The sequence below is a fragment of the Pseudophryne corroboree genome, chromosome 4 (genome assembly GCF_028390025.1).
Source record: "Pseudophryne corroboree isolate aPseCor3 chromosome 4, aPseCor3.hap2, whole genome shotgun sequence".
NCBI lineage: Eukaryota > Metazoa > Chordata > Amphibia > Anura > Myobatrachidae > Pseudophryne > Pseudophryne corroboree.
This window is the reverse complement of record NC_086447.1, coordinates 295,732,214-295,744,885: the sequence shown is the minus strand read 5'-3', so window position 1 is coordinate 295,744,885 and position 12,672 is coordinate 295,732,214. Positions and strand designations below refer to the sequence as shown.

The following is a 12,672-nucleotide window of genomic DNA, read 5'->3' as shown; positions in this document are numbered from 1 at the left end:
AGCACATAATATCTTGAGACGCGACATTCGAGCGGCGTGCCCGCGCTTGGCGTCTCAAGGTACCTAAAATTTGCATACAATCCTTCGATTTCTCTCACAGATGAGGTCGAAATCGAAGGTTAGCACCGATTATCTCACAAGTGTATGGGCACCATGAGTCTAAGCCTCTTTGCAGAAAAACCAGACTTCTGGACGTTCTGAATCTACATCATTTTTATCAGCACAACAGGTGAAGTAAGAATGCCAAACCCTGTAATAAATCCGGGCATAGGCCGGTTTGCTGGCCTTCAGCATAGTCTGAATGACTGCCTCAGTAAATCCTTTGGCCCTTAGGAGTGATGCTTCAAGAGCCACGCCGTTAAAGCCACTCTGGCCAGGTCCATGTAGAGACAAAGGCCGTGTGCGAGGAGGTCTTGACAGTGAGGAAGTAGAAGGGGGACGCTCTGTCAATAGACCCTGCAGGTCTGAGAACCAATGCCGTCTGAGCCATGCTGGAGCGACTAGAATTTGCATTCCTCCTTCTTGCTTGAACTTCCGCAGTACTATGGGCAGGAGTGACACCGGAGGGAATATGTAAGGCAGCTGAAAGTTCCACGGAACTGCCAGTGCGTCCACGAATGCTGCCTGAGGATGGTCCTTAATCAGAAGACCGGAATAATGTGATTGTGTTGAGACGCCATGAGGTCCCTGTCTGGCAGACCCCAGGACTTTGGGGCTAATTCAGTCTAAATCTTTTTGCGGAGTGCGCACATGCATCGGCAGCACTGCGCGTGTGCACCCTGAGAGCCCAGTGAGATGCTATGAGCATCTCTGGGCTGCGATCGCCTCTGCCCAATTGACAGGCTGAGGTGGTTGTGAGGCAGAAGTGGGCGCGGCAACGGTGTTAGAACGCCGTTGGTGGGGCGCGGTCCAGACAACGGAGACGTGTCTGGAACGGTGGGTGAGCGGGCTGTGGGGGCAGCCTGACGTCACATGCAGCCGCTGCGACCCGGGATGCGGCGCTTAGCTCCCTGCCAAAGCGCAGGAGCTGCGCTGACAGGGAGCTACTAGTCAGGTACAAAAGCAATACTTTTGTACCTGAGCAGGAAGGGGAAGACGACTGACATGTGGGGCGGACTAGCCCTGTGCTGGGCATCCCACTGCATGTCAGAGTAACTGATCGTAGATGTGCTAACTTTAGCACATCTGCGATCAACTCTGAATTACCCCCTTTGTCTACAGGCAGGAACAGTCTCTTTCTGTGTGTATACAAGAGTGCTCCTAGGTGCATTATGCTCTGAGCTGGGACCAGCGAGGACTTTTTTCTATTTATTAGCCACCCGTGGGCTTGCAGGAAAGTCACAGTGAGTTGGAGATGACTGAGGAGGACTTAGAGTGAATTTGACAGAATCAGTAAGTCGTCCAGGTACGGGAGGATTCCGATTCCTTGGCAACGGAGGTGGCCCGTCATAATGGCCATGACCTCGGAGAAGATTCCGAGGAGCCATAGCCAGTCCAAATGGCAGAGCCTGGAATTGGTAGTGAAGGTCACCAATAAAAAACCGCAGGAACTGCTGATGAGAGATGGCAATAGCAATATGCAGATATGCATCCTGTATATCCAGGGATACCATATAGTCTCCAGGTTCCATAGCCAGCTCTATTGAGCGCAGTGTTTCCATACGAAACGTAGACACTTTCACAAACTTTAGGTTGAGTATAGGCCGATAGGACCCATTGGGTTTCGGGACCAGAAACAGGGTCGAGTAATAACCTCTGCCCCTCTGGGGGTGAGGAACCGGCACAACCACTCCCGTGTTTAGGAGGGAACTTAGAACCATTTGTAGAGCCTGTGCTTTCAACGGATCCGACAGGAGAGCCGTTGTGCAGAACCGGTGAGGGGGACATCTCTTAAATGAGACAGCATACCCATGAGAGACAACTTCCAGTACCCAAGCATTTGAAGTGGTCGTGAGCCAGACCTTGGCGAACTGTAGAAGTCGGCCTCCCACTCAGGGGTCCCCCAGGGGGAGGAATGCTCCGTCATGCCGCAGGCTGACGGGCTGCCCAAGACTGCTTCGCCTTGGGCTTGGAGGTTTTGGAAATGCGAGATTGTCTAGGGTATGTCTGACCTTTTCGCTTTTCCTTGAGAACGAAAGGAACGATAAGTGGTACTTTTTGCCTTCTGAGAAGGATTAGTAGTGGGGAGAAAAGCTGTCTTAGCAGCTGCCAGTTCAGACACAACTTTATTTAGGTCTTCCCCAAACAAAATGTCCCCAGTGAAGGGGAGGTCTTCCAAAGTCTTCTTGAAATCTTGAAGTATGCGGTGAGCCAGGACAGACCTAGCCGACGCCTTGGCTGCCAATAGTCCCGCCTCAGAGGACGCTTCTTGAACGTAATAAGAAGCGGTGGTAATATGAGACAGGTATTGTCTGGCATTTTCAGAGATATCCTCGGGCAGCTCTTCCTCTAATGCCTGAACTCATGCTTCAATACCTTTTGCAGCCCAAGAGGCAGCTATAGTGGGTCTATGAATAGCCCCTGTAAGGGAATATACAGATTTCAGGCATCCCTCAACACGCTTGTCTGTCGGCTCCCTCAGTGCGGTGACAGGTAGAGTGGATGACACCACTAGGCGGGTGACATGAGAATCCACCGGTGGCGGAGTCTACCATTTATTACACAATTCTGCAAGGAGAGGGTAGCGAGCCAATGACCATTTGGGAATAGGGAATTTTCTTCCATGGATTAGACCAGGGTTCCCGTCTGATGTCCACTAGATGATCAGAAGGGTGGTCTTCAGTATGCCAACTGACGGGATCCCGGCGCACAGTATACCGGCGCCGGAATCCCGACATCCGGCATACCGACACTTATTCTCCCTCGTGGGGGTCCACGACCCCCCTGGAGGGAGAATAAAACCGTGCCCGAAGCGTGGCGAGCGCAGCGAGCCCGCAAGGGGCTCATTTGCGCTCGCCACACTGTCGGTAAGCCGGCGGTCGGGCTCCCGGCGCTGGTATGCTGGTCGCCGGGAGCCCGACCGCCGCCATACCATACTACACCCGATCAGAATGGGGTAATACAGTTTTAACCACTTTCTGCTGTTTAAACTTATCAGTTTTCTTTGCCACAGTAGTGGAATCCTCCTCATCTGTGATTTGCAGGATATGCTTAAGAGCAACCATCAGGGCAGGGACATCTATCAATAAGGAAGATTCCTCGTCAGTAACACAGTATTCAGTGTCCGACAGGACCATATGCTCCCCCTCCTCTTCAGATGAGACATCAGAGAGGTTTGTAGACTGTGAGGAGGAAGCAGTCCGCTTAGAGTGACCAGGGGTAGATTTCTGTCTTACCAGGGACTGGTTTAGTTGCTGCAGTTGGATAGACAAATTTTCCGCCCAAGGCGGATTAACCATGGGCACAATTTGTGGGGGTAATGGCACAGGCGGCCCCATAGGAGGCACAAGGCGCTCCACTAGAGTACCCAGCAGGGCAGTGAATGCTGCCCATGGAAGCTCCTGACTAAGTGCAGGGGCTGCAGATTGATTGAGAGGTACATGGCATGCAGTACAGAGACCATCATGCAACAATTCCCCCTCTAATAAATCCGCGGAACATGCTCTGCATGATGCAGGAGCTTCTGCAGATTTGCTGCCCATTTTGTTAGACATTGCACAATGTAAACAATTGGACTTACACAGTACAATTAAATAGCCAGACAAATACAATAAGCTGTGGAATAAGACAGGGTATAATGTGAATTTAACACAGGAGTAATATACTTATATAGGTATATAGATAAACTATATTATGTGAACCAAATGCACCTACCCCACGGTACAGAATATAGGGACAGTAATATCTGGGAAACACTGAAAGTGAAACAACACAGCAGATACAGGCACACAGTCACAAGCAATGCAGAAATTATATCACAATAATGCTGCACTGGACAATATATATATATATATATATATATATGTAGCAAAGATGCGGCACTCCAGGCTTAAATGATTCACCAAAAGCAAGTTATTACTTATCCAGCAACGTTTCAGTAGTAGCACCTACTGTCGTCAGCCTGACGACAGTAGGTGCGACTACTGAAACGTTGCTGGATAAGTAATAACTTGCTTTTGGTTAATCATTTAAGCCTGGAGTGCCGCATCTTTGCTACATATGTTTATCTTTCCATGAGGGCACCGGCTGCAGCTGAATATATGCTTGGGGAGTGCCAGTCTTTGCATTGAATATATATATATATATATATATATATATATCTATCTCACAGCGCGGTCTCAAACTGGAGGCTATAGCAGAATACTCATACAAAATACTCTGCAATGTACACCTTTTCTCAACCTATGTTGTCTCTAAGACATGTGGGATACTCAAGTGAATGTAAAGACACAGCGCTGTACACAGGCGGCTTTACATGGGAGACAGAGACCTGTTGCTGCTATGCTGTTAAGATGACTCGCAGAGTCTCTGTGAGGGATTGAGGGAGAGTGACGCAGTTCCAGGGCGGGAAATCTGCAGGAGACGGCGCCCTGGGCTGAGGGAGGGGCTACAGGTCAAGCGCCGCCTCCCCTATGCTGGTCTTCCACCCCAGGTACTATGGAGCCCCATTAAACTGGTGTTAATTCACCTGACCTGTGCTCTGATGCCCTGGTGGTCTAGTCGGGACAGTGTCCAGTGACAGTGTCCACACCAGCGCCGCGGTCCGTCTCCCCAGACGGATCCTGGTTTAATAGCGGATCCCGCCTAGGAGACCCTCTTAGCTTCTCCCTGTAGCAGCCATGCGATCCAGGAGATCAGTCTGCGGCCGTGCCTAAGTTGGGACGCCTCAGCCGCAGGTACCCGGGAACCAGGCCAACGGGAGTGTGCGGTGCCGCTTGGGAGGTGATGGACCTGCAGCACTGAATGTCACTCGGACATACAGTGCTGCCAGCTCAAATAGCAAAGACAATTTCTGTCAGATGAAAAGCTTTCAGGGCTGCACACCACAGCCCCACTGTTCAGTGACCTGCTGCTGCAGGCACCAACTCAAAACTGAGCTCTCAGTGCCTGGAGGCAGGGTTTTAGAGGAGGCTCCTATGCATCCTGGGACAGCTAAAGCTTTGCCTGTTGGTGCCTCTGGATCCAAGTCTACTGCACACCCTGATGTTTCCCTGTGGAAACCAATGTAACCTGTTGCAGAAATAATAAATAATCAAGCTAATGGCTACTTCCATCAGGAGAACATGCCATGTCGCAAACCACACATAGGGGTAAATTTACTAAGGTGGGAGGTTTTTTTTTTTTAACTGATGATGTTCCCCATAGCAACCTATCAGATTTTACTTAACATTTATCTAGCTGCCTCTGGAAGATAAAAGATAGACTACATTGAAAAATAGGAGAAAAGACAAAAAAAACCTTGTTTGGGAGCACTCTTGATTATTAAATATATGTTGTGTAAATGGAAATCTCAGAATTAAAACTTTAATTAATTCTTGAGTAAAAGATATGAAAATTTACAATCAAATAATGCTAATATTAAAAGGATCTTGTTGACCTTTTTAGCAAATATGGTGCAAGATCGTTATGTAGGTGAAAATATATGCCTCGGATAAGCTTCACCAGTTATAGTGAGGGACAAAGAATTGTAGTTAATCAAAGGGATGTGGATGGTGTCAAACAGGAGTGAGTTGAATAGTAGTCTCCGCTTCCGGACCGGGCGGTGCCGCGATGACGTCACTGGATGACGTCTTTCGACGTACGTTTCACCTAACAAGGCTTGGTCACGAGAGCATCTCTCAGATGAACTTATTTTGTACCAATCAGCTGATTTATTTTAAGCCCAGCGTTGAGCCCTGACTGGGTTTTCTCAAGCATTTTTATTTGATTTCTTTCTAAGAATGATCAATTTCTCCTTATCTTCTATGAATTAATTGTTTATTTATTTATCAATTTATGCACAGTTCATTTCACACTGACAACATTGTCTTGTAGCCAGCATAGCTCTGATTGGTTGGCTTTCTTAAGGATTGTTATTTCTTTTTATGATTTATGAATTTGTTCCTATCTTTCATGAATCAATTGTTTATTTATTTATTAATTTATGCACAGTCACTTTACACTGATAACATTGAGCCAGCATTGAGCTAGTGATGGGTAGTTCATGAATGATTAGTTCAAAATGAACTAATCTTCAAAGTAGTGATGGGAAATCTAGTTCAGTTCGGTGATTAGTTCATTATGATCTAGTTCACTGAAAAGATTAGTTCAGAAGATTAGTTCATCTAGTTCATTTAGTTCATCATTTCACTCACTGACTCTGAGACTGAAAGGAGTGATTAGATTTAGAACTAGTCTAGACTATTACACATAGAGTAGGTATTTCTAATACTAGCTCATTGTAGGAGTTATAATCTTTTTCAAATGATCAGATGTGTGTAATATGTCAGATTTTTTATTTTTAAGAAAAGCAATAAGTTATATAGCAACCTTATAGTGACATATGTATCTCTGCAATATTAATCCCATTGTTGGTACTCCTTTTTACTTCATAATATGCATGTGAAAGACCCAAATCCAGAGTAATGTCATAAGTCACTTTTAGTTTTTTCTGCTTTTAAAATACAGTAATTAAAAGAAAAGAAAAAGTCCCTTTGCCCCAATGTAACAGACCTTAGAGAGATAAAGTGGAGATGTTGCAAAGTAACCAATCAGCTTCTGTCATTTATCTTCAACATTAATAGTATATAAAGTGACAGAAGCTGATTGGTTGCTAGGGGCAACTGCTCAACTTTATGTCACTTGAAGGTTCATAGTACATATCCCCCTGTGTCTTGTGTGGAGTAATCATACCCTACAGAAGGCATGTCCAAACTGCGGCCCTCCAGCTGTTGTGAAACTACATATCCCAGCATGCCCTGACACCGTTTTGCCGTCAGAGAATGCTAAAGCTGTGTCAGGGCATGCTGGGATGTGTAGTTTCTCAACAGCTGGAGGGCCGCAGTTTAGACATGCCTGCCCTACAGGATAGCATGCAGCACTCAGCACTGTGTCTTTAGCTGATTGGGAGTGTAGCTTGTCACCTAATATACTGGGGGAATGAATCATGGCTATATGCAGTGCAGTATCAGCTCCATACAATGCATATGCCTGTGCACAGCAGTGCCACACATGGTAGCTGAGAAGTACTGTACTGACTCGTATGGCTGTATGAGTCATTGAGTCAGTGAACTGATCAGTGAACTGTAATGAATCACTGACTGAACTACTGAACTACTTGCAAGGAGAGTGACTCGTGAGGACAATGCAGTTCAATCAGCTTCACAGAGTCCACTGACTCCATGAGCACAGCAGTGACCCCTGTGGCAGCTGAGGTAAACTGACTCATGAGTATTCACTCTCTCTCACACACACACACACACACACACACACACACACACACACACACACACACACACACACACACACAGATTGGTTGCTATGGGCAACATCACTTCTATAGAACTACCTAAGTATATGTACCATCATGTTTTTAATTATTTCAAGACTGAAGGTTCATCAGACAGACATACATATCCCCCTATGTCTTGTGTAGAGTAATCAGACCCTACAGCAGGCATGTCCAAACTGCGGCCCTCCAGCTGTTGAGAAACTACACATCCCAGCATGCCCTGACACAGCTTTAGCATTCTCTGACAGCAAAACTGTGTCAGGGCATGCTGGGATATGTAGTTTCACAACAGCTGGAGGGCCGCAGTTTGGACATGCCTGCCCTACAGGATAGCATGCAGCACTCAGAATTTGTCTTTGGCTGATTGGTAGTGACAGTGTACCTTGTGACCACCTAATATGCTAGGTGAATTAATCATGGCTATATGCAGTTCAGTATCAGCTCCATACAATGCATATGCCTGAGCACAGCAGTGCCACACATGGTAGCTTAGAGGTACTGCACTGACTCGTATGGCTGTATGAGTCATTGAGTCAGTGAACTGATCAGTGAACTGTAATGAATCACTGAACTACTGAACTACTTGCTGAACTACTGAACTACTTGCAAGGAGAATGACTCACGAGTCGTCAGGACAATGCAGTTCACTCAGCTCCACAGAGTGAGTCCACTCCATGTCTGAGCACAGCAGTGACCCCTGTGGCAGCAGAGATGTACTGACTCATGAGTATTGCTGAGTGACAGCTGAATAAAAACAGTGCTGCAGCAGCACCTACACAACACCCAGCAGAAGATTTAGCACAGCAGTATGCACAGGAGCCAGTAGTACCAGAAGTAGCAGCAAGTGTTTGGACATCTGGACTAATAGGACAGTGATTGTATCACAGAAAGGTGAGCAGCATGACCACACATGCTCACTCACAGACACACATAGGGGTAAATTTACTAAGGTGGGAGATTTTTACAACTGGTGATGTTGCCCATGGCAACCAATCAGATTCTACTTACCATTTATCTAGCTGCTTCTAGCAGATAATAGATATAATCGGATTGGTTGCTATGGGCAACATCACCAGTTCTAAAAATCTCCCACCTTAGTAAATTTACCCCATAGACTTTGGCTAGGCAGTGCAGATGCTATTTTTTTATTAGATCTGTATTGCTGGGCTGTGTTGTACTTTTAACTTTCATTTCACAGCATCAGATTCAGGAAGTGAAAATCCAGTGAATGAGACAGTGAGAAGCCTAATGCTGGCTCTATTCTGTCTGTGTCTGACTCCTCCTTCCTGATGAACTAATCTTTGCCAAAGCTGTGAACTGAACGAACTAGTTCACTTTGAAGATTAGTTCATTTTGAACTAATCATTCATGAACTACCCATCACTACTTCAAAGTGAACTAGTTCGTTCAGTTCACAGCTTTGGCAAAGATTAGTTCATCAGGAAGGAGGAGTCAGACACAGACAGAATAGAGCCAGCATTAGGCTTCTCACTGTCTCATTCACTGGATTTTCACTTCCTGAATCTGATGCTGTGAAATGAAAGTTAAAAGTACAACACAGCCCAGCAATACAGATCTAATAAAAAAATAGCATCTGCACTGCCTAGCCAAAGTCTATGGGGTAAATTTACTAAGGTGGGAGATTTTTAGAACTGGTGATGTTGCCCATAGCAACCAATCCGATTATATCTATTATCTGCTAGAAGCAGCTAGATAAATGGTAAGTAGAATCTGATTGGTTGCCATGGGCAACATCACCAGTTGTAAAAATCTCCCACCTTAGTAAATTTACCCCTATGTGTGTCTGTGAGTGAGCATGTGTGGTCATGCTGCTCACCTTTCTGTGATACAATCACTGTCCTATTAGTCCAGATGTCCAAACACTTGCTGCTACTTCTGGTACTACTGGCTCCTGTGCATACTGCTGTGCTAAATCTTCTGCTGGGTGTTGTGTAGGTGCTGCTGCAGCACTGTTTTTATTCAGCTGTCACTCAGCAATACTCATGAGTCAGTACATCTCTGCTGCCACAGGGGTCACTGCTGTGCTCAGACATGGAGTGGACTCACTCTGTGGAGCTGAGTGAACTGCATTGTCCTGACGACTCGTGAGTCATTCTTCTTGCAAGTAGTTCAGTAGTTCAGCAAGTAGTTCAGTAGTTCAGTGATTCATTACAGTTCACTGATCAGTTCACTGACTCAATGACTCATACAGCCATACGAGTCAGTGCAGTACCTCTAAGCTACCATGTGTGGCACTGCTGTGCTCAGGCATATGCATTGTATGGAGCTGATACTGAACTGCATATAGCCATGATTAATTCACCTTGCATATTAGGTGGTCACAAGGTACACTGTCACTACCAATCAGCCAAAGACAAATTCTGAGTGCTGCATGCTATCCTGTAGGGCAGGCATGTCCAAACTGCGGCCCTCCAGCTGTTGTGAAACTACATATCCCAGCATGCCCTGACACAGTTTTGCTGTCAGAGAATGCTAAAGCTGTGTCAGGGCATGCTGGGATGTGTAGTTTCTCAACAGCTGGAGGGCCGCAGTTTGGACATGCCTGCTGTAGGGTCTGATTACTCTACACAAGACATAGGGGGATATGTATGTCTGTCTGATGAACCTTCAGTCTTGAAATAATTAAAAACATGATGGTACATATACTTAGGTAGTTCTATAGAAGTGATGTTGCCCATAGCAACCAATCAGTGTGTGTGTGTGTGTGTGTGTGTGTGTGTGTGTGTGTGAGAGAGTGAATACTGAATACTCATGAGTCAGTTTACCTCAGCTGCCACAGGGGTCACTGCTGTGCTCATGGAGTCAGTGGACTCTGTGAAGCTGATTGAACTGCATTGTCCTCACGAGTCACTCTCCTTGCAAGTAGTTCAGTCAGTGATTCATTACAGTTCACTGATCAGTTCACTGACTCAATGACTCATACAGCCATACGAGTCAGTACAGTACTTCTCAGCTACCATGTGTGGCACTGCTGTGCACAGGCATATGCATTGTATGGAGCTGATACTGCACTGCATATAGCCATGATTCATTCCCCCAGTATATTAGGTGACAAGCTACACTCCCAATCAGCTAAAGACACAGTGCTGAGTGCTGCATGCTATCCTGTAGGGCAGGCATGTCTAAACTGCGGCCCTCCAGCTGATGAGAAACTACACATCCCAGCATGCCCTGACACAGCTTTAGCATTCTCTGACGGCAAAACGGTGTCAGGGCATGCTGGGATATGTAGTTTCACAACAGCTGGAGGGCCGCAGTTTGGACATGCCTTCTGTAGGGTATGATTACTCCACACAAGACACAGGGGGATATGTACTATGAACCTTCAAGTGACATAAAGTTGAGCAGTTGCCCCTAGCAACCAATCAGCTTCTGTCACTTTATATACTATTACTGTTGAAGATAAATGACAGAAGCTGACTGGTTACTTTGCAACATCTCCACTTTATCTCTCTAAGGTCTGTTACATTGGGGCAAAGGGACTTTTTCTTTTCTTTTAATTACTGTATTTTAAAAGCAGAAAAAACTAAAAGTGACTTATGACATTACTCTGGATTTGGGTCTTTCACATGCATATTATGAAGTAAAAAGGAGTACCAACAATGGGATTAATATTGCAGAGATACATATGTCACTATAAGGTTGCTATATAACTTATTGCTTTTCTTAAAAATAAAAAATCTGACATATTACACACATCTGATCATTTGAAAAAGATTATAACTCCTACAATGAGCTAGTATTAGAAATACCTACTCTATGTGTAATAGTCTAGACTAGTTCTAAATCTAATCACTCCTTTCAGTCTCAGAGTCAGTGAGTGAAATGATGAACTAAATGAACTAGATGAACTAATCTTCTGAACTAATCTTTTCAGTGAACTAGATCATAATGAACTAATCACCGAACTGAACTAGATTTCCCATCACTACATTGAGCTCTGACTGAGCCAGTATCAAGCTCTGATAGAGCACTATTTGTCTTTATACATTGTAAAAAGACAGGTTTCAGGATCTCAGAATTTCCATTATGTAAAACAATCTATTGATCTATATTCCCGTCTCCAAACATTCTTATTGCTCATTCCAAATCTCCATTCTCTACACTCTCTCATCTGGTTTACAGGCACTCTGGCCAGGACATTATGCTCTGAGCAGTGAACATCTCACCGTCACAACAGACAGCAGAAGTGTTGCCACACACACTCTCTCATCTGGAAACACAATTTCGAACTATCAAAGTTCTGATTTATGTTGAGTACAGAAAGCAGAAGTGGCCACCTCTCCTCCTTTAACAACGGCCCACGGCCATACTGTCCTGAATACGCCCGATCTTGTCCGATCTTGGAAGCTAAGCAGGTATGGCCTGGTCAGTACTAGGAAGGGGAACCTCCTGAGAATACCAGGTGCAATGGGCCATTTTCCAAGGAGACTACTATTCAACTCACTCCTGTTTCCTTCCATTTTCATCTACAGCTAGACAGCATCCACATCCCTTTGATTAACTACAATTCTTTGTCCCTCACTATAACTGGTGAAGCTTATCCGAGGCATATATTTTCACCTACATAACGATCTTGCACCATATTTGCTAAAAAGGTCAACAAGATCCTTTTAATATTAGCATTATTTGATTGGAAATTTTCATATCTTTTACTCAAGAATTAATTAAAGGTTAAGTTTTAATTCTGAGATTTCCATTTACACAACATATATTTAATAATCAAGAGTGCTCCCAAACAAGTTTTTTTTTGTCTTTTCTCCTATTTTTCAATGTAGTTTATCTACAAATTTCCTGGGAGCACCACCAATCAATAAGCAGTTCAGAATCTTTTTGTAAACTGCCCATATATTGGTCATTATATCATGTCATTCAAACATTTATACGCATTCATGTGACTGGTGCGGATCCACACTCATTATAGATAAAAGATAGAGTCTGATTGGTTGCTATGGGCAATATCACCATTTCTAAAAAAAAACGAACTCCCACCTTAGTAAATTTACCCCATCATGTCTAGCCTGTTACACAAACATGACAATGAGATCAGTGAACTCAAATGGCCCTCATAAATTACCAGATCGAGCACTTTCGGATTATTACAACAAAAGTGTATCTCAAAAGTGGCCACAGAGTATGTATGTAAAACACAAGCTTATATTTTAAAGCCCTAGCATAAATAATCAGTGCTGTACATTGTGGGGATCACGACAGAAACATAT

General features: G+C 44.8%; 1 protein-coding gene and 1 pseudogene across 3 annotated transcripts in view; one reads left to right on the top strand and one right to left on the bottom strand.

The window, feature by feature from the left end:
- Window positions 1–12,672, bottom strand: part of PRKCI (protein kinase C iota) — a 418,248-nt gene that overhangs the window by 195,951 nt on the left and 209,625 nt on the right. The gene's annotated exons all lie outside the window — the stretch shown is intronic.
- LOC134912106 (5S ribosomal RNA) lies at window positions 11,750–11,867 on the top strand (annotated as a pseudogene).